The sequence below is a fragment of the Acanthopagrus latus genome, chromosome 10 (genome assembly GCF_904848185.1).
Source record: "Acanthopagrus latus isolate v.2019 chromosome 10, fAcaLat1.1, whole genome shotgun sequence".
Lineage (NCBI taxonomy): Eukaryota > Metazoa > Chordata > Actinopteri > Spariformes > Sparidae > Acanthopagrus > Acanthopagrus latus.
The window spans coordinates 5,034,709-5,057,923 of record NC_051048.1 but is presented as its reverse complement, the minus strand read 5'-3'; the positions used below and the strand labels follow the sequence as shown (position 1 = coordinate 5,057,923).

General features: G+C 42.9%; 1 protein-coding gene across 1 annotated transcript in view; it reads right to left on the bottom strand.

Annotated features, from left to right (window-relative positions):
- htr2cl1 (5-hydroxytryptamine (serotonin) receptor 2C, G protein-coupled-like 1) overlaps nt 1-23,215 on the bottom strand; it is a 129,280-nt gene that overhangs the window by 79,263 nt on the left and 26,802 nt on the right. Inside the window, exon 4 of the mRNA XM_037113298.1 lies at nt 10,438-10,522. The gene's annotated coding sequence lies outside the window, so the exon portion shown is untranslated. The remainder of the gene's footprint in view (nt 1-10,437; nt 10,523-23,215) is intronic.

Here is a 23,215-nt window from a genome sequence, read left to right as displayed (position 1 = left end):
TGATGGAGCCGCAGTCTGATTAAACTTTAATGGTACTCGTGGGGAGCAATAAGCAGCGCAAGAATACAGTATCTCCTTTATCATCTCTGCCCTTTTTATGTGCTTTATCTAAAGAAGAGACGCCGGGTTAGAGAGTAAAAGAGAACGAAAGAGACCAAGAGAAAGATATTTAAGAAAGGTCAGGCATGAAATAAAGATATACGTCTTAGAAATTGGAGGAAACTTGCTGTCTTTAGTAACTCATTTGTCCAGTTTTTCCAATTTCAGCTCCTCCATTTCTCTTCTCTCGTCTTAATTTATTCCTTATTTTCAGTTCCTTGAATTTCACCCTTCTTGACTTCGCTTTCTATCATGTGTTCCCTCTGGGGCTGCAGAGGGAAATTAATACTCCTCCGACTTCGGGCTGCTTCTTCAGCCATTCCGGCATCGAGTTATCTTCCTCTCTGTACGGATGTGTAAAATATGATCTCTCCTGTCCAACCGTCATCCCTCTTTCTGCACTCCCGGTAAAGTTTTGGTACAAGGGAGGGCGAGAGTCGGAAAACATCTTTAAATCACCCCCTCCGCTACCTTCTTCCAGCTCACTCCTTCATCCCTAAATCCCTTTATTATTTGCTTGTCACTTTCTCTTACTCTTGACACCTCTAAATCTCTCCGCCTCCTCCCTCTCATTCTCTCGTTTCTAATTTCTTGCACTACTCTGCCATTAATCTCTCGCCGTTCTCAAACCTTTCTCCCGCCCACTCCCCCTCTCCGTATGTTTGGTTCGCTCCCTCAAACGTCCCCATATCTCCCTCCTCATAAAAATTGGCCTGGCTTTTCTGCGCTGCAGTGCCGGCCCTTCATGTGTTTATCGCCGCATCTTCCCCCCATGTCACCTTCCACCCCCCCCGAGAGAAAACCAGCAAACTTGTTGTGCCTGAAGCAGCGGCTCTGGTCTGGTCATCAGAACGGTAAATAAAACATGTAGGAGGTGCTGTAATTGAAGGAATGCATAAAGTGTGGAGCTTTTTATGTGCTGACTCGCCCCCTCGCTCCTCACCTAGTTTCATTTTCGCAACTTCTATGCGGCCATAATTCTTCTCCGACGCGTCGTTACGCCGAAGTAAAAAATGCACGTGCGGACCAAAACAGATTAAAAACAAAAGAAAACTTTCTCCTCTCACATTCATCGTCTCCATCCTCACCGCGTGTCGGTCTGAAGGGCCTCACAACCATCGAGTCGAAAATGAATGAAATCGGCGCGCGAGTGTCGTGTGAGTAATGCCGTGGCCATCTGCCATTTGCTAAAACGCACGCTGGCACTGATGGGGGAAGGTCCGCACTTTGCGCTCCAGAGCTAATTCCGGCTAATAAGGACATTTTGTGAGGATTAAAATGATCAGAACTGCCTCGGCTGAGTTCTTCAAACAAGCTGACGCGTTCGACTGCTCCTGGGTGACGCAGTCTGATAACTGTAGATCAACAGATGACAGGGCGGGAAATATCCTGAATTTACTCAGGACTCGTGAGTTGTACGGCTGAAACCAAATGACTCTCTAGTGACTTAATTAAAACAGGGTTTTGCATAGAGATTGGATCGGCAGATTGGAAAAGAATAAAGCAATTTTATAATTACCCACAGCTGGAGCTCTGTGCCACCTTCAGTGCAGGTCAAGTGGGAGAGCAAGGCATTGTGGATAGAGGGTAAAAGATAAAATATGTCACATTTCCACATTAAAACGTCTAAAAACAAGTTGACTTTTGTATATATTCAATGGATTTCTGTACTAACAAGGCAACAGCGTGCTGCTTGGTGCTACAGCTTCAGGGGAGCATCCGATGATACGTCAGAGAGAGAAGAAGGAAGTCGTTGAATGTGACAAACGTTTGCCTCGTCGGTGAGCCTGAGTCAGATTTCCACAGCTCTCAGGATCCCACGCTACTTCAAGCTGTCATCGAACTACTTTGTCTTTTGTTGTCATTGTTTCACGCGGAGCCCGACTGAAAAAAACAAAAAAAAAAGATAATCAACATTAATATATCAGTTGATGAATTGAATGAACTTTTTGCAGTGATCCCTCAAATGTGGCTTCTTGTCAGGTCGGACAGGAGCAATCTGGGGCTCAGCTCCTCAAGGATGGTTTGATCTGGGGAATCACACCAGCAACCCACTTTACAGCCTTAAAAGATATATAATTGAAGCAGGATTTTTTTTTTAAGTTTCACAATAAACTTAATTGACTGAAATAACTACTGCAATGAGGTTTTTCTGCATCGTGTCTCGTGTTTCTGCTTCGTCACAGCTGCTGAACCTACAACATCCATCTTATGTGTGCTTTTATAAAGAGACCGATTCGTTCCTCACAGGGAGCAAAAGGACAGAAGTGAATCCTTCCAATTTCTTTTCGTATTACAGCCGCGCAGCCTCTTAATTGTTATGCAACGTCAGCATCTGCATCTTCGCCGAGTGGAAACTTTTAATCTGGTGACGCGGGGATGTTGGGGGGGGCCTCGGCGCCCAGCGAAGGAGATTACGCGCCAACTCATGCCGAGTTGCGTTCGTGTTAATCAAAATCAAAGTGAAGCCACGGAAGGGGGGAAGAGAGACGAGGGTGAAAGGACACAAGGACGGAGACGGAGACGGAGGAAAGATGAGTCTGATTACTGTTTGATGTCGTTTCACACGTCTCCCTGGAAAAGTGTGCGTCTCTCCACACGTGTGTGAGTGTGTTTGTGTGTGTTCTCCATTAATGTATTCCTCGGAGCGTCCCCGCGGCCTCAATGATGTTTGAAGAAGCTATTCTAGACTCAGTGACTGCAGATTACTGATAAGGAAAATTACACTGTCAGAATTCTATCAGTGCCAAAATCATCACAGCATGCGTCCTCATGAGTGTGTGTGTGTGTGTGTGTGTGTGTGTGTGTGTGTGTGTGTGTGTGTGTGTGTGTGTGTTACGGTGGAAGACAGAGGGTTTTTCTTGCCGGGGCATATGTCTGCTCGCATGTGTGCGCTTTGTGTGTGTTTTTAGCCCTCCTCCTCCGAGGAGACCCCACGCACCGTCTGTCTCCGACTGATTCGGTATTCATTGCCACAGAGAGACGGAAAGGAGAAAGGAGGGAGTGACGAGGAGGAGGAGGAGGAGGAGGAAGAAAAGCTAGCGAGGGGGAGAGAGAGATAAAAAGAGAGCCAAAGACACAGCGGGATGACGGCGACGAAGGAGGAAAAACACAAACAAGAAAAAGGGTGTTTATGCCACGAGGTTATAATTCTCATTCACGCTTCAGCTATCCAAACAGATGTCTCCGCTCTCCTCGCAACGGCTCCTCAAATGCAGCAGTTCCACATCCTGATGTTAGATGTCACCTGCGCCTCCGAAAAACGAACTGCAGCCATTTTGTAAGAGCAGGTGCTGCAGACTTCTTCTATTTTGTTTTGTGTGTCTGTCTTTTTTTTTCCCCTCTCTCATCCTCTTCCCCCAAATGGTGGATGTCGCTTTGAGGAAAGCAGAGCGGGGGGGGATAAAAATGGACAGAGCAGCTGAAGAGGTGAGAGGGGCGTGGGAGGGGAGACAGGCAGACGAGAAGGGGGGAGGCGAGGAAATGAAAGGATGGGTTGAGGACAGACGGGAGGAAGAAAGAGAAGATGGAGGGGAGAGGAGGTGTTTCCCATCCTGTTTGTGTTTCATTAGGGTTTTTCAAATCTAATGAGAGCCTGAGAGGGAGACAAGAGGGAGACAGAAGGGGAAGAAGTGCAAACACACAGGAAGTGAAGGAGAAGGAGAAAATGTCAGCAACAAATGTGGTATAGAAAAAAAAAAAGGAGAGAGAGCGATAACATGCAGCATCATAACTCTCCCAGCCCGACTGCTGCTGCATACCAATATAACACTCAACACAGGGAGTGTGTGTGTGTGTGTGTGTGTGTGTGTGTGAGTGTTGCAGTCGGGTGAGGTCTCCACATTGTTTTAGCTCCGGCTACATTTCCAAACAGCATCTCTAATTAATCTGCCCGGCGGGGTCTATCACAGTGTGTGTGTGAGAGAGAAACTAAATGTCAAAGCAAATGCAGAAACGGCAAAACACGACGAGCTCACAGGGGAGAGAGAGACAGAGACAGACAGAGAGAGAGAGAGAGAGAGAGAGAGATGGAGGTGAAGGACTCGAGGAAACTTCCTCCCGTGTGTTTGTGCATCAGAAGGTCGTGGCCCGCTGCATTCAGCTGTTAATGCAGCGGGCCACGCGGCAGAGGTCACATGGTCAGATTCAAAACAGCGGATGTTGCTGTTATACCGATGTGGCACAGGGATCCAGTGTTTCCACAGAGAGGCCATTAAAACAGACAAAAAGTTAGTTTCCATCAATGGCTTTTCATGCACATTAGTACAAATCCCAGCAGAATCCAAATGTTATGCTTGCTCACGGTGGTTTTGCCTAACCCAGCTTCAGATTCATCAGTTATAGTCAGTATCCTGACAGCAGAATTCCTGAGCAGAACCTGCTGGTAGCTTCTGCTGGTGTCTTGTTTTCGGAAGGTCGCTGGTTCGAATCCCCCGGTCTGCATGTCGAAGTGTTGCTCCTGAAGTGCTGGTCGGAACCTCGCAAGGCAGCCACCGCCATCAGTGTGTGAATGTATGTACCAATTACTGTAAGTCACTTTGGACAAAAAGCGTCTGCTAAATGCCCTAAAATGTAAGAATGTAGCTTCCAGATGCATCGAAACATCTAAAACACAATATGACGAAAAGAAAAAAACAAAATAGAAAAGAGTTGGAAGTTCTGAAAGTCCTGAATCCACAGAGGGAACCTCGGATCAAATCAAATCTGATTATCTGATCATCGAACCTCTCCGCGTTGAGCTTTTAGTTTTCAATAACAACGCCATGAACAGATCACTGACATTCAAGGAACCAAACCTCAGGTAACTACATTACTGCCTGAATGATGCATGCATCAGTGTTTGCTAATAAAAAGAGAGAATGTGAATGATAGCCTGGGCAACTTCTGATTCAATCAAGGACGAGCAAGGTTTAGGATGCGTCGCCCCGCCTGTTTATTCTTACTCTGACTTTTATCTCTCTAACTTTCTGTGAAGCCAGATCAATAGACGCTGCCCTCGCTCTCTTTTATACCCTCCATTACATTTCCCCTCTCTGCGTCCTCAGCTGACAAAAGATAGAGAGAGCAAAGGACGAGAGGATGTGAAGTGTTCTGGACCGATCGGTTCCGCCTTTGTTGTTCTTAGCAGCATCAAACTGTAGGTCAAAACACGAACGCGGCCGAGGTTGGAAATTAATTTCCCCCGTGAACCTTCGTACTGTAAAGCTGAACAAAATCAACAGTCTTGCATGTAGAACTTTAAGCTTAAAAGTCATTACAGCATGTTTCCACAATTTCACACGAGGTTTTTGGGGCGACCAAAACTGGGTATTTGTCGCAGGAAGTCAGACCATCTCCATCCGTGATCGGATGCAGACTCAACACAGGTATGTTAAGCCAAATCAAGATGTTTTCCGAACCCTAACCAAGTGGTTTTTGTGCCTCAGAGTAAAAACTGACTTATAGCTGACTAAGACTATGACTTTTCATCAGCATGTAGATGAGCAAATAACGACCGTTTATTTTTTTTTATTTCTGGGCTGAATTGTTCCTTTAAGTTATAGGAGGACATCGTCCAACAGTTACTTCCTGTCCTCCTGCTGTCGGACCATCTGACATCTGACCGTTTGAGTCGAAGCAGCCTGACACCTTAAATGACCCAAAATAACAGTCATAATTGGAACGACGCAGTCGGGGAACACGAGCTGACATGATGTGTGACTTGCTGGAGATGTAATGTAATGAAGTCTAATAGGCGTCCGCCCAGTGTGTAATGTAGTGCATCCTCCTCTGTGTAACACTGTCCACAGCCTGTTGAAAAGGTGACTGCACTGTCCATTTGCACAGCCAATAACTCATTCAGATGTGTTAAATGGAGCGTGGGCTGGACCAGTGCGAGAGTATTTCCGCAACCTGACTCAGCCTCCTCTGAATAAATGAATAATTTGGCTTAGTTTGTGCCGGTGTGTAAAGAGATTGTGCGTCTCTTGGGGGTAAATCAATGCATATTTGCATTGCTGTCTATTTGTTTGATGTGTGTACTTGAATGTGTGGGTGAAGGATGTGTGTGTGTGTGTGTGTGTGTGTGTGTGTGTGTGTGTGTGTGTGTGTGTGTGTGTGTGTGTGTGTGTGTGTGTGTGTCCTCCTTCCACAAGGCCAAGTTTGGACCTGCCCCGAGCTAAAATGACTAAGTGAGTGAGTCCCCAACCTGTTTTGTCTCCTCCTCGCTTCCTCTCTTCTTCCCTCACTGCACTTAAACAAGCAATGAGAAAATGCATTGAAAAATATGAAACCAGGTGTTAATCATAGACTAAAAATCCTTTACTCCCTCCACGAACATACAGTGGATATTTAGGGATGAGGAAAGGGTTTCCACTTCTGTCCCTAAAGATACGTTTAGGGACAAAGAACATTTTACTTTACAGAAATCAGAAACACTCACATTTAAAAAGAAATAACCAAAGATTTTTTGGGCTTTCACTTCTGATTTTTCTGTTAATCAATAAAGTAGATAACAAAATTAAGTTGGGTGTACCAAATGAATTCATGCCTGTTGACAAACTATAATTATGTCACACCAGTAAAACACATAAATAAGTTGAAAACCTAAAGTTTTAATTAATATCTTTTTTATTTTTATTTTACTGCTATAAATGAGCTTTATGTTGGCTTATGTAAGCTTAATTTTATCTTCTTGATTGGAATGATGGTCTTCACATTTTCACTTTTAACTAACCTAACAGAATTTCGTGGAACCTGTTGACAAAATAAACTTTTATATATTTTGAGATGTAGAAGCCAATTCATCGACGTATAAACTCTGATCAGGTGAGTTCAAAGGTTTAGACTGTGCAGAGTAAATAGTCTGGTAAAATAAGGCTTTTATTGTTGGCCAAGTTTGTGTCTCCTCTTAAATCAAACCAGAAAAACAACATGAATCCAGCATGTCAGGTTCCTCTTTCTTCTGAAAACAACTCCCGGCAGGTTTTGCTTTTAGCTCGTCCTCGCTGTGGGACCCACTGTTTCTGCTGGGGAACCCCACTGAGACGTGACACTGTATGGTGTGTCACGTGTCAAAATATCCTTTGTCTTCAGAGCTCACGCAGCGTTCTCGACTGTCAGAGCTGCAGAGCGAACTGGGCAGGAGACTAAAGATAATTTTCAGATTGGCTTGTTTATTACATTCCCAAGGGAAAAATTCACTCCACTGCCCTCTGTAGTGGTGGACAGTTTGACAACAGCACACCTGAGGTGAAATGGTTTTACCCATGGACACTTCAGTGAAGCTAATGCTCGGAAGAATGAATTATTGACCCTGAATGTTGATGTTGAGCAGCAGCTACTCCCTGACTATCCATCACACAATTTCTTTTAAGGAGAATACCATCAGATGAGTGGTTGTTATGTATACATAGTTTTTATTCAGATGGTTTGAGGGGGTTAATTCACTTCAAGGATCATATTAGAGGATGCTGTTAAACTGTATAACATTAAACAGAGACAGTAAAACAAGGAATCTTTGTCCGTCTGATCTACGTCACCTTTGGCAGGTTTGTTTCAGAGGACCAAAGCATGGTCTGTCTTACTGTAGTAACCTGTTGCATTGAGAAAAAACAAAAAACAAAAAAAACAGAGGGTTAAATGAGTCTGGATGAGTGGAGAGACACAGTCAACACAGGTTTTCTATATTTCAGCAAGAACTGAAGGTGAGATTTTGTCGACGGTACAATGTTAACTAAAGTTAGCTAAGCGTCAAGGTGTCAGGATTTAACAAAAAAGGGACCCATACACAAGGCACAAGGCAGGATGGATGTGTAAACCCGTCACATTACCCACTAATCTGTGCCAAACCCCTTCTGAATGGGGTGCTACACCAAGAAGAGCAAAATACGGCACCTAAGACTTTTCTCATGATGAAAAGTTATCCAAGTTAGCTTCGTAAAAGCTACAGATATACAGATTATTGGGCCAGCTTTTTTTTTAAAAGTTTCAAGTGCCACCTTACCAAGTGTAACAAACCACCTGGCATGATAGCTATATGTTGCACCCGACAAAACAAGCTAATGCTCGTATGGCTGACCATCGCCCTGAGTTCATGGGTATCTCAACTGGTTCATGTGAGATATGCCTGACCAGTAAATGTACCAGTATATATTCAGACCTCATAATGTCAGTAAATGGCACCATATAAAAAGATGCAGCACCATCCTTACGTAGCCCAGCACACAGTCAAGAGGCTGCTTAACTGGCCCGTTTCAGATGTGTCTGCCTTAACTGCTACATCAAGTAACACACGCAGTCCTTGTAACTGCTTTTTCCCTCCTTTAATCTCCCCCATTCCCTCCAGCTCTTATCATCTTCCACTTTCCTCTCAATTTCCTCACTCCCGGCTCTTTAATGCACCGTCTTCTCCTGCTCAAACTAACAGCATCGCATTGAGACCCAGCAGACACAAACAACTGTCTGGAACCAACGGGAGGTCTGCACTCTGCCTCCCTGGTGCCACTGCTACGCCTATTAGCCTAAGAGCTAATTACCCAGTGGCACTCCCCTGTGGGATTGGCTAGCCGCACGCTAAGTTAATTTGTGCACACCTGATTGAATGGGCAGGGCTGGCTGGGCAAGTGGAACTAAGAATGGCAGACGCGACGGCAAAAATAGAGGGGAAAGTGGGAATTAGGAGGCATGGCAGCTGGTGAAGTGAAACACACGTTGTGAAAAGCTAGGCCCACATTAGCATATAAGCTAATTGGAAGAGGAAAGATTGTGCAGAACAGGAAGAAGTTGGGAGATTTTAGAGGTTGTTAGCACGAACAACCAGGCACCAAATTGGTCTCATAATTCGAGATTATGCGACATGGGATAGTTTTTTTTTTCTTTTGTTCATTAACCACAGGAGAGTAGGCTTTTTTGTTTTGCTTTTACAAGCTTGTCATCTGTGTGGCACTCAACTGGGATCTTTCACAGGCCATTATGCTTCCTGAGCTCCACGGTGCCACTGCAGTGCAGGAGTGCCGCAGCACATAATGAGCACTACCAGAGATAGCTTCAGTTTTCTGTATGGCCACAGAGGAACAGGCCTGTCACCGAGACCACCCACTTGTATATAGATTGCAGGTGGAGAAGGGAGCCTGTGTCGACCTATAGCTGCTCGACACACAGAGGAACTGATGTGAAGGAGTTGATGCTCTGTGCTAAGTCAATATATGAATCTATAGGGCATACCTGTGTGTCACTGTGCCTGTTGGTGTATGTGTGCAGACTTTATTTTGTTTTGGTCATTGTGTTTTTACCCTTCTTGTTACCTTGAGTCTTATGTTATCAAGTTAAAATTCAAAAGGTAAAATACGTAAAAAAAAAAAAAAAGAGTTTAAAACAGTCAAAAATGAACAAAAATTATCAACTAAATGCAGAGAAATAACATTTTTGAAGTTATATCAAAGACATCTGTGCACTATGTTGCATAGATATGTACTAAAGATAGCATGCTAACCAGCTAGCCCCTAATCGCTTTGTATATTAAAGAACAACAAACCTTCCACTACCTGAACACCGGGTCCACGAAGAATTGACTGATAGTTACACAGTTTAATGAGCCAACTAGCTACCGATGGCGACAATTAGGAGAAAATACTGTAGTGGTTACTCTGGTGATAGGTTTCCCCCATTTGTTTGTGTTAAGTAAAGCCTTGTTGCTTCATACAAATGTGTACAGAGGTCCTTGAAAGACAAACATGTCCGTCTGAAGTGAACGTGAGACGTCTCCTCGTGTGTCAGCCTCCACATTGCAGGCGCTGTGTGGTACACACAGAAATACACACAGCATGCACAATGAGGAGGCCTCGACACGCCGTTTCATCGGGCTAATCAGCGAGTTGATGGACTAACAAATTAGGCCGACCTGCTGGTCAATGAAACAAAAAGGAGCGGCCTCGTTGATGAGAAGCAGAGAGGCCGCAGACCAGAACACTGCAGGGTTTGTTCCTCTGATTGTTTGCTGCGCTGATGTCAAGCTGGTATCAGGCCTTGCATCCTTCTCAGAAGATGCCGGGGTAAAATTGGAATTTTCTCAAATATTCCTCTCTACAGAGTCCCCGAAGTGAATTTTCATGCATTTGTTTGCTTTTTATTCAATAGTGAGAGGTAGAGAGAGGGAAGGAGACGGAAGAGAGGAATGACATGTAACGAAGCTCCTCATCCGGAGGCAAACTGTGTTTCAAGGTCAGCAGATTTACCCGCCCAACGTGTCTACTCAACAACTTTCTGCACAGGAAAGTACAGATCACACTGTAAAGTGCATCACTCACACCAGAAACTCTCTGTTCTGGTCCATATCAGGACTTATCTACAGCATGTTACCTTGTGGGTTTGAAGTTCCTGGTCAGTATTCCTAACTTCCAGTCTTGATGTGTTCCAGTGCATCTGCTCAGCAAAACGTGGATTCCTGCAGCAAAAAAAGAAGGTTTGTATGTCAAGTTTGTCCACTTCACAAGCAGATTTAACAGATTAGCACACTTAAGCTTATAAGTGTAGGCAAGAATGCTACCAAACCAATGACAACAGTTCAAGTCTGTGTTTCAACATTTGCAAGCATTACACCACAAGGGATAGTGGCAACAAAAATCATAATCTAATAAGGCAGTACAGCTCCGGCCATGTACATGGTGACAAAAAAAAAAAGGTATTTTAGGCCTAAACCTGATTAGTCCACAACATAAAATGGAAAAACACAAGCCAAATAATCAAAGTTACAACGTTTCCAACATTTATTCTGGCAACTGGCGCTAACAAGTGCATATGAAAATTATCAAGCATGAATTAGAAGCTTGTATAATGTCTACTAGATGAGTATCTGATCACACTGAAGGCTCTGTAGTACACAGTGTGACAGTCTAAATCAAACGATTTGGATCCTCATTAAGTTTTTATCTCCGCGGTGACATTTTCTCCACATTCTCTCTGGATATTCTGCACTCCTTGAACTTTATACACTCATACACTCATCAGAGCGCTCTACGATGGTTCGTACTTCTTCATGGAAAATGAGCCTACAAAAGCAACAGGAGGTACTCATTTATCTTTTTAGTAAGGGTGGCGACAATGACTTCTCCGATACCATTTAACAAGCTGCATCTCCCTGTATGTAGGAAATAGTGAGTATGACCCGCTTGGATATGTTGAGGGCCAGGGCTCTGAATTATCTTAATGATCTGTGCATGCTCCTCCTTGTGTACAGATGCAACAAGATCTTTTTGACAGCTATCCGGTCCACTGACCCAACCTTTATCGACCATATAATACTGTGTATGTCCCTATATGGATATGTCATTTTTACCATCAGTCCTTCCTGAACTTTCCTGCCAGAAATCAAAGAATCAAAGACTGATTTTATCTCAAAATGAGGCAAACATGCAGCATGTATTTGAATAAATTGATTATGATTGAATTAAACACAAAAAAAATATGTGATGTACACAAGTTTGTATCCAAAACGTATTCATTTAATTTCATTATGTAGGAGAGGCAATTATCCACATCGTCCATTAAACTGTCTCTCATGCAAGTCCCCTTTCTCCTTTCAAGTGAACCTATTACACACATATGGCACATTTTACCGCATGAATTAAATATATAAATACACACTAACACCTTCCGCCACACGTGTACCAGTCCCCGACTCACAATGCACATGCAGTGACAGGTGGAGAGATAAATTTCCCTCCATGTCCTGAGCTGAGAGGGAACATTTTCGGGCTAATTGGAGAGAAAAGGGGAAGAACATTCACTTTATAGTGACAGGCAAGGACAGGGCGTTCTTGTTAAACCTTAACTTTTTAATGGCCCTTCATATTTTCTACCTGTAATGGCCAAGATATGGATAATTAAACCTAAAGACAATATAGGAGAATATTGTATACAGGCCCGGGGAATGTGTATGTTTTGCAGGAATTATTAACATTTGAACATATTGAATATTTTAGTTTTTGGCGCACAGAAGAAGTTACAGCAGGGCTTGTTTGGAATACACAAACTACTGTACTGCTGAATTGTTTCACTGAATTTAAAATGTCTTTTCCCACAAGAGCCTCCATATTTTGGACCAAACTTTTGGTCTGCAACTTGCTGAAACATATCCAAACTACAAGCACTTCCATTAATATTTTAGACATTTGCTACAGCAGGCTAAGATTGGAGAATTTACTTTCCAACATACAGCAGACTGCATTTGTTTGCACTGGACATACAAAGCATTTAAAGCACTCTATTAGCACACATTAGTATTGACACATCCATATTGTGATCTCACTTTTATAAAAACAATCATAAACGACACAGCAGTGGACATGTTTTGTTCCCAGCAAATGATGTACAACCCCTCTGGGCCGATCTGTAAAAACCCTGCAGTCCGTCCTCTTTATTGGTTGAGAGACTAACTGAACAGGAGCAGAAACTCAGCGGACCTTTTGGAATCAACTTGGCTGACAGGTTATTAATATTTTTGACGTGGATTATATTACTTAGGTGCAAAGACGATGCCAGAGTCTCCCAGTCGCTCCGTCCATTGAGTTATATTTGTGTCCGCATATGTGCTCAGAATTGAGAGGCAAACTTAACATCATACCCACCGTACCAGAGCATGAGTTTCTGAAGCGTTCTCTCATTCATAACCACTCTTATTTTCTCTTCCTTTCTGCTGCTCATCTCACAGATGACCTATGCCGCCCCAGCTTCGCCTTCCATCTGATGACTCAAGACTCCCAGACGCTTTCCTGCAAAGCTCGCCCGCCAAGGTTCTGCTCCAGACGGAGATCATGTGGGCGATGGAGTCTGAGTCAGCATCATAACATTTGGAAAAAAAAAAGAAAATATTCCGTATTCTATACGTGTGTGGTAAAATCTTCCTCTATTTGAACAGTTATGTCTGTACTCTCCCTGGGGCCAATTAGTGTGATTATGAAAACGCTGCAAGTTGTAGTCAAGGAACCATAAAAAGACTATAACATTCCCCTTGGATCGTTACCGTTTTTGTAAAAGCCACAAAAGAGCTTCATCAAAAAAAAAGAAAAGATGCTCCCTTTGCTTCATTACCATAACAACCGACTGTCACTGCCAACAAAGAGTACTTGTGTCCAACTCTCAAACACTCCCACAGCACAGCCCGAGAGCTATATATTTCCTTTTTTTCTTGATCAGAACAGCATAAGATGCTGTTTTACCACCACTCCAACCAGTCTCGTTCTGTTCATTTAGGCCATGCTGGCAAGTCTGTTGCTTGGCTCGTCCACCACTTTGGTCCAAACTGAAATATCTCAACTATTTGGTTGATGGTTCGGCTTAAACTTTGTTCCCACATTCAAGGTGCCCAGAGGATAAAATGTACTGGGGTAGGTGATCCTCTGCTGATGTAGCACCACCACCAAAATGTTAGAGGTTTTACGTATGTAGGCAAAAATGTTCACGTCTTCAGAAAAGATTAGTACAAGATTTTGGTACGTTCATGCTTTGCAGATGATGTACCCTTATTATGTTTTCTGTCACTGCTAGACTCTAATTATGCAGCAGTAGCAGCTACGATGGGATAAAACAGTGTCCTTAAGTCTTTCACACTGCATATATAACAACTGTGTCAATCTTCATTTGTACTGATATACCAGTACTTGAGCCATATTTGTGGAAACTATGATACAGTAACAACAGAAGCCCTTCACCGTGAAGGAGCACAGCTGGCACAACTCTCTGCATTCATTTTGATTTTTCTATCAAAGTGCCTCAGTGTTTGAATTGACCTCATCTAATCCCTTTTATGAAACTTAAAGACAATTTAAATTGTATCCTCCTGCAGCGACAACTCTAGAAAAGCACAGTTACAGTACGTTTAAGGATCCAGGGCAACTAACTCAATCAATTTTCTCAATTAGCTTCAGCAATTGAGTTAGAAGACACGGACTGTATTGCTTGAATACAGAATGTGTAGCATGTAGCGTACAGAGCAGAAAGGCTTTCCAAACACAACAGCAAAATCAGGCCTTTGGGGAAGGATAATCGCATGAAGGCAGACAAGCGTTGTTTGAATATATGAATACTTAACTTAACAGGATGTGTGTGTTTATGTGCTGTACAGCAAGTGTCAAACAAAACTAAAGTCTTGTGCATGAGAATAAGAAAAGCCTCCAACAGTAATAGTATGTTCACACGCAGGTGTATGTGTGTACTTAAAACTTCAACTTATTATCATTATTATTATTATTGTTATTATTATTATCTGCTACGGCTAAATCTTTATCCAGAAATACAATTGAAATCACAATATGGCAAAGTGCAATATCCAAATCATGATGCAGAAGTGATCGTTTCTACTCAGTTTTCACTGCATTTGTAATATCTGTCAAAATAATCACTTCCTTTTTCAGTGTACCACTCGCTTTCAATCATTGAGAGGAGATAATCAATAACAGTGATAGAAAAATAATAAAACCATCAAAAATATAATAATTAGATGATTAAATGAAGTATATTTATACAGTTAATTTAAGTTAAAAGACATAAAGCAGAATCATTTACGAAGTTGGATTAAAAATTAAAAGTTTTTAACCAACAGAGTGAGGACACTTTTGGAAACTGAGTATCAGAGCAGGTTTTTAGCCAACAGAATGAGGACATTTATGCAAAGTGAGGACCAAATCAGGTTTTCACGAACAGAGTGAGGACATCTTTGGAAACTGAGGACCAGTTTTACAAATTGGACCTTTATGGTTAGAGTAGGGGACTAGGTAATGCATAACATAGATGAGGGTCCTCACAAGTGTAGAGGTAAAAGTTTGTGTGTGTGAGAGAGAGAGGAGAGATTCTCCCAGCTGATCTACAGGGTCAGAAGGCTAATAGCAGCATGCTAGTAAGACGTGAGTGAGTCATTCCCCTCCTCCGGGCGTGTGTGGCTTCCCTACAGTAATTTGCAATTATATTAAAAGCCGCGTCACTGCACAAGTTGATCGTCTTGTCTTTCGCACTTCTTAAATCCCACCTGGAACAACTGAGTCAGTGCTGATGTTGTGTGTTTCAGGTGGGTGCAGCTCTTCAAATGTGGAGATGATGAAGGAAGTGAAGCAGAACATGTTATCGGCAGCAGCACCAGGAATTAAACAACCTGCCTGAGGTCTTTTAGTTTTTCGATTTCATTGCCAGCCGAGAAGGCTGTCGAGAGAAGGCTGAGATGGTGGATGATGTGAGGGAGACAAACTCACACAGCTTCACCCTTTGACTCATCCAGTCATATAGGTATAGATCTTGGCAGAAGTGTCTGTGCGTGTCATCCAACAACCTTCAAGTATATTTATGGTGCATCTCTAAATTTTGATGTTGCAGACAGCTCGGTCCTTTTCTGATCTGAGTCAGCAGGTCTGGAAGTTTATATCAGCTCCTTGACACCTCGTCACTGCATCTGAGGAAGTCAGTCGTGGCAAACCGGTGTCACCATTTCGGTGCAAAAGTGAAGAGATGTCCTGAAAGGGTGCGAGATCCTGCATGCCTTACAGGCTGACAACCAAATTTAACACCCTGACTGGTAAAAGCTGTGTGTAGGTGTGTGTTTGTGTTTGTGTGAGTGGGTGGAGGTTGTTAAGGTGTTCTCAGTATATTTGTAGATATTCTTTTTATGTGCGTATATGAGCCTAAAGGAATCCTCCGGTGTTTTGCGGCTGAAGATTAAACACGTGAATTCTCTATATTGCACCTGCGGTCAATCATTTTTTTGGTAACACGTGCATGCTCAAGAATCACTAATTGATCCCGTTACCTGTGAACGATATCAAACATTTGTCTGACGCGTACAAGCAGCTATTTGCGCTGCCTTTGATCACAGCTCAGGAGGCGCATTTAGAATAATTCTGTATTGATGGCAAACATTTTGAAATAAATGTAAGTGTGCTTAGAGAGAATTTAAGTCGCAATAATATTTCACACTGACATGTTTTCCATTTCTGTGACTGAATAAAATATGGTCATTAGTTGCAAAAAGTACTCTTAGTGTATGCAAGCTAATGAGAAAATGACACTACTTCTTGATTTATTATCTCAGTAAATAGTTTTCGAATGAGTTTATGGTTTAAAACTGGTTTCTTCAACCCGGAAGGATGCTCAGTTTGTAAATTATGGTCCCATTCAGATTAAAATAGACGATAAAGCAGGACATGATCTAGGGTGTGGCTATCGTGTCCTTGGGTTCTCAGTCATATCTGATTGGAAAAAACCTCCCCAGCGCCAACTTCTCTTCCAAAGCTGTTCACCCCTAAAAAAAACATGACTGTAATGCCAAACTCAAGGCTTCAAAACAGTAATCTACAAACCAATTTATGTCCTGAAAAAAGCCCTTAAAAAAACTTCCAGGGAGCCAACAATAAATGTTTACAGAGTGATTAGACAAGATTAGCCATTAGATGCTTGATATTTCATAAAACATATAACTTGGTTTATGGAGCGAACAGAACCAAAACATTTCCGATAGAAACATAATGGCCCGCTCCAGGTCACTCAGGGGGAATAAATATGGCCCTAATGAACACTTTCATAACATTTAGCTGATGCTTTTATGCAAAGCCACTTACGCTAAATGTATTCAACCATGTGTACACGGCCCACAAATGAGCACAGCGACCTCATCAAACAGCACAAATTCAAGTGCTACATTTAGAAACAAAGAAATGAAGAAGAGGAACACAGAAAGGCTGATTTAAAAGATGCAGCAGAGGGATCATTTAGTTTCTGTGCAAAGCCACAGACTTGTCTCTTGTATCTCTATTTTCCAGAATCAATCAATAATCTTATCAGGAAGGACACACGTGAAAGTGCACATACATGCAAAAACACATAAATGCCTGATGATGCCAGCGAGAAGTATCACTCCTTTAAAAATCAATCAATAACATGCTTCCTTGAGTTCTCGTGCATGTTTACCCCTCGGGCTTCACTTTACATTCATATTTTTTTTTTACGGGCAATTGAGTGTGTTGGTCATTTGGAATACGTAAGAAGGGGATTCAATCTCTTAAACTGGCCGTGACATTTCCTCTCATCACTGAAACATGTTGGCTTTTGAATATGTGTGTTTCCAGCCATGTGTGTAGCTGGAAGATGATGGAAAAACTGCTACATAATGACAACGTCACTTTTGATTTGCAAAGAAATAGAGAGAGATTGTCTTTTTCTCATATTCCTGTCAGTCACAGACAGGCCTGTCACAATAACTACGTTTGCTTGATTATATATTGTCCAAGAAATCATAGTGATACAATATTTATTTTTTAAAAAAGTAAGAATACATCAACAGTATCAGTAAGTTAGATATAAGATATTCATGATAAGTTGATAACATTTATCATGACCTGGTTATTGCTTCTGTCTGTGTGATGTGTTGTCTTTGTTACTGCACTTTATTTAAACTTGCCTTTCCGAAAATGATTTTCTGAAAACACTGCCATTTCCTGCAGTGACACCAATTCTGTAAACTGATTCTGGCCCTTTTTCGCTCCAGCTAATTGTAATGAATTACTTGCTCGACTAAAGAAGCCAATGCGGTCGTCGCTGGTTGAGGTGAGGGTGAGGTGGTCTACAAGAAACCACACAGACTGAGAGCAGAGCTGATAATTGCGCTCGTCTCCAATCAGCAGAGGGGAATAAATGGCTGCAAAGTAGCAGTGATGTGTTTTTGGGGTAAAAAAAAAAAAACAAAACAGAAAAAAAAGCCAGCAATAGCATCAATCGTCTGAAAGTGCAGATGTCAATAACCATTATGTTGGTTGTGTGTGTGCTCGGCTATTAGAGATGAAGTATTGGATTCCATTTACAGTAGCTGGGCTCAGTGGAAGCTAATGAGCCTCAATATGCGCCCTGACTGCTCGCTCCCTGTCCGTCTGCCCATCCCTCTCTCTTCATAACACTTTCTGTTGGCTGTGATAAAAAGCTGCTATCACAGGCGCGGTTCATCGTCGCACCTTTAATCAGTGATTTTGACCGTGTGATGTTAAAGTAAATCCCTGGGTAACAGCTGGAAATCAATAAAGACTCTTACAGCGGACCTGGAACATCGATGAAACTGCTGGAGAGGGAGAGACCGCTCTACATCCAGATAGAAATATAGATAAGACAGCAAACAGTTCTTGGACTGTGAGTCGGAAGAAGTTCTACCAAAGGAGAATTAATTGAAAAGTAGTTAAATAGTAAGCTCTCGCCTGTTTCTGTCAGAAGCGGACAGCAGCCATGTCCAACCAGCACAAGTCAGACCGAGCAGGCGAAACCAGCAGAGCTGCATCCAGTCAGTCTTAAATTCAAATAAGACACTGTGCCGACTCAGGACCAGAGTCGGAAATATGAACAGCTAACTTCAATAGAAGTCACGTTGCTGCGCTTCTGAAATGCTCCTGGTGGGATATGAAGTCCCCTCTGTCATTATATACAGATGTTTGGGATTAATCAGGCCAGGTACATGCACATTTCTAAACTTGTAAAGACAGTGTTCTGCTAGCTGTCCCCCCCTTCTTCCAGTCTTTATGCTAAGCTAAGATTACAGTTAACATGTTCCATCGCATTAAAACACCAATCCCATTTCAACACACACACACACACACATGCAGGTCACACCGAATCACACCCGTCAGGATCTCATACAGCCTTATACAAATACACATGCTCAGCATGCGCAGCATTGCGTGATTCCTGGACTAAACAAACAGCGGAGATTTGCATGACTAAAAATACCTCAGGGAAACCTGCTGTTTGTGGTTATACGGTCTCTCATGCATACGTGCAGGTCCTGCTAACACGTGCTCCCGGGATCACACAGACGGAAAGAGACACGTTTGTTATGTAAAAAATCATGACAAAAGTCGGTGCTCATGTTTAATGATGGAGGACTGGATGGCAGCCGAGGAGCTAAAAGGAGAATGTGAAAGGAAAGAAGTGACGAGAAATGTGTCATTTTTGAAATTGGGAGATGTTCAGACAGAACGTAAGAGAGATTTCCTCAGAAGCAACGTGGGAGGCAGGAAGGAGGAAAAAAAAAAAAAAAGGAGAAGTCTGCGTCTGAGTGTCACACCTCCTTCCTCCTCATCGCGTGCCACCAGCGCAGTCTGCTAGTCCGCTACAGCACATTGCACCTCGAACGAGAGGGAGAAGGCTCCGCAGCAGGGGCGTCCATATGGAGCGGCGAGAGATGGCTACATAAACACAGGGAGGGTGAGGCTGCCATCTGAGAGAAAAGGCGCTCCGACGACGACTCGTGTCTTCACGCTCCGTCGGTCCGAGAGGCTGCTGCCGTCTCCGTGGTGACTCGCGGGGTGAAAGGTCATGCTTGCTCCTGCTCCATCGATTCACTAATTGGAGAGCCCATCACCGGCTCTCAGGCGTCCTCCTCCTCCTCCTCCTCCTCCTCCTCCCTAACGCTGTCAGCTGAACACACTGTGAGTGATAATCAGTGACAAACAAAGAATATCTAAATACCAACGCAGCACGTAGTGATTCAGGTCGTCCAGTGACCTTTTCCTCCAGTCTCTCTCCTCTCCGTTTTGTTTGCCGTCAGGCTTTTTCTGCCTTTCCTCTGTTGCTCCTCATTTTCCATTTCCTTCCAATTTATTTCTGCTCCCCAGTCGCTCCAACTCTATTTCAGTTTCCCATCTACAGGTATGTTTCCTTTGTGAATGCTTTAACACTTCGTCGAACATGTCGGGAAAATAAAATGCACATGAAAGTACCTTGAGCTACAATCCTCAGGATTTGGGTACTGGTTGATTTGGCAAAAGTTGGACATGTGGATTAAAACTACCGGTCGCAGAATTGCTTAATATCCTGTGAATCCCCCAGGCATGCCCGTGAACACAACTTGAAAGTTGCACAGGAAGCATCGTCATCACTTTCTTCTTCTTCTTCTTCTTAAAACGGGGAAGGCTGTTGAAAGCTTTTCCTTTGTTTTTTATAGCTTCTGACATTTTTAATGGATTTTGTCATGAAGTGGAGACATGTAACAGTTGCAGGCAGACAATTATCGATTGTGTTTCCACACTTTTCCTCGTTTCATCATCCTTTTGTGCAATTTTCTTTTACTTTTCAGTGTTAAGGCGTCTTTTAAACTACACGTCAAAACAGATTGATTTAAACTCCACCTTTCGCTACCTCGACAGTTGCACGTCAGTCTTTCCTTTCTTTCTTTTTTCCTGTGTATTTCCAATCCATTTCCCTTCTCAGCTTTTATTATTTTTACTTCCCTGAGCTGCTTCCCTCAGCATCCCATCTAAATCTCTCCTGCATCTCCATCGTCTTCCATTTCATCTCCTGCTCTTCCCCTCCCCCTCTCGTAAGTATTCAGTCCACGCTCATGGTCTAACTCTGCACTCCACGCTACTCCACTGTCCATCATTTCTTTCTTTCATTGACTCCCGAATCCTTCTCCTCATTATTTCCACCCTCACTCTGCCTTTTATCCATTAATCTTCCTTCCGCCAGCGGTTGGTCAGCTCTGGTGAGGCTGAGGCATCCGTTACAGCCAGAGTGAAGGATTTTTGATGGAGGATTTTAAGCCTGAAGGAGAACAAACGTCGCATCGAAGGGGAGCTTTGAGGGGTAAAAACTTTTTAAAAAACAACGTTCCAACTTAACAAAAGAACAATTCTGTTTGAAATTCAAACAGAAAGCTTTATGATCTGGTTGAAAAATGACTGCCTCGCTCTGATTTCCATCACTGGGTGACGGCAGCTGCTGACAATCTGCAGGGGACCCGTCTTTAATACCAAACAGCTGAGCGAGTCTCACCGCATCAGCATGAAAGTTACCCATCTTAGAGTTTCAAATCAATCATCTCCACGCCGAGGAGACAGAAATGCATGCTGCAAGCATCAGATGGATGGATGCATACATGGGAAGTTGCCTTCAAGGTTTCACTGCTCGCTGTTGTGTGTGCGGACACATAGACAAAATATGCCCTCAGAGTCACAACTCTGTCAAATCTGAATACAGATAAAGCAAGATATATACATCTTGACTCGTACATCCCGAGGATATCATTAGCTCCAGTGTCCTTCAGGAACAGCGGTACATAAACCCACTTAGAAATCATAAAATAAGACGCCCCGTATAACTCCACAAATTGCCAAAATACTCATCATGCTTTTACTTCTTCTTCAGTATTCAATAATTCCAATGATAGCTGCCAGCTCATCCATGGAGACGTTGCCAAATAGAATGGCTCACGGTTATTTCAAACTTTAACTCGCCAGTTTGCCAAACTACAGAGAAGTATGGGCTGAAAAAAAGCTGGGATAAGGTTGTAGATTTTCTGAGCATCAGGCATTATAGCTTCAAGAAACCAACAGCAAGGACTAGAGGACATGAAGGAGCGATATATTACTGATGTTTCCAGGATGGATGGGGTATTTGATGTGGGGTTGTATGACTATCCCTACTCAGTATATTCCTGCAGTAGGAGTGTGGAGAAGCAGCACGTAGCACTGACAGGGAAGCAGAGCTGCTAAACGGTACAGACAGCAAGACGTATGTTAGCCACTTAAAAGAAGGCACAGCTAAAAAATTACATACATCCCTTTAAGTGTACGCTATATTTTGAACAATTTTGGTGCATCGGAGAGCCTTTTCCATTAGCACCAAAGCAACGTTCAAAATATAGTGTACACTTAAAACTTGATAATGCACTCTATGAATGTATTCCTTAGTTATATGTCTGCTAGCATTTTGCTAATATTAGATAACCTGAGACGTGACTATATAGAATGTGATGTGTCCGTCCGTGATGACTGTGAAGACAACACATTGTCATGTTACGTTTGATAGTGTCGGTGTGAAGCGGGTGGAGAGGTCTACCACACAGGCGGCTAGCTTGACGACAACATCCAAGTATGTTTAGCCAAATTAAAACCTTAAATGTACCACAGTGCAGAGGGATGTGATTCGTATACCAGTTTCACAGGAGCTATAAAGTAGTAATGAAATAAATCCCTATTAACTGGCTTATTATACAAACTCAGCCCTGCAATCGAAATTCCGCCTCAAGCTGATTACTCCCCGTAGAGACACTATTGATGAACACATAAACATACTCATTTATGAAGGCCTCTTCCATTTCTATATTGTGCATCGTCACTGCAGACAGTAGTAATCACCGAGGAAATACGCCTTCCTGCATCCATCCTGCACTGTTGACACTTTTTTTTGTTGGATATGAAGCCAAAGAGCAAAAGTAATTAAGAAACTGTGCAGTGAAAACTCGGAGCGCGCTGCTGATTTGCATTTGTTTATGCGGAAAAGACTGCAGAGGCAAAGACAGGCCACCTTTATGTCTCTGCGGGGGACGAGTGTCACATCCCATGAAAACAGGAACATCTTTTATTAGACTGCGAGGAGGCAACACGTTTGGTGTATACAACTCTGGGAGATGTTGTCCTTTAGAGATGTATCGAGAGGGGTCAAAGTGCATAAAAACAGCTGCTGAACGGGGTTTTTATGTAATAGTGTGTAAGGTGAAGTTGGAAGAGCAGGGACAACGCGAGGCAGGGATCAGTCAGTAAACATGGAGAGACTGGTACCTCTGGGTTTGTGGATGCTGCCCTCTGAGTGGAGTTATTGTTGATTTATGGCGGATAAAGCAGTTAAAAAGTTAATGCGGTGTTGTGAAATTGTCCTTGCTCCAGTGGAGTTGTGTTGCTTCAAATATGAAGCTTTCCTGAACTGATTTAATTTGCTGAAATACGGGCTAAAAAAGGGGGACGAGGGTTTTCGATAATTAGCAAACCAACCCTAACCAAGTGGCTCTTGTGACTAAACCTAAGTTTTGCACAACCACCACTTCGCTATGCCAACAAATCACTACTTCCTAAGGGGAACTTCGGAGCTGAGGTGACGTTGTGTTTTAACTCTGAAGGTTTGGAATATGCTGAACCCTCAGCTGAGAGTCGTACAGTAAAGTAGTTTGAAAACATTCGCTCTCGCCATCACTCTCCATCCCCTCCTCATGGCATCACCTCCGCCTCATCCATCATCGGCTCATCTCCATTCTCTACCTCGCCATCGCTCAATTTATCTCTGCCTGTCCATACCTTCATCGCACCCTTATTCATCCGCTCGTCTTTGAATCATAGCT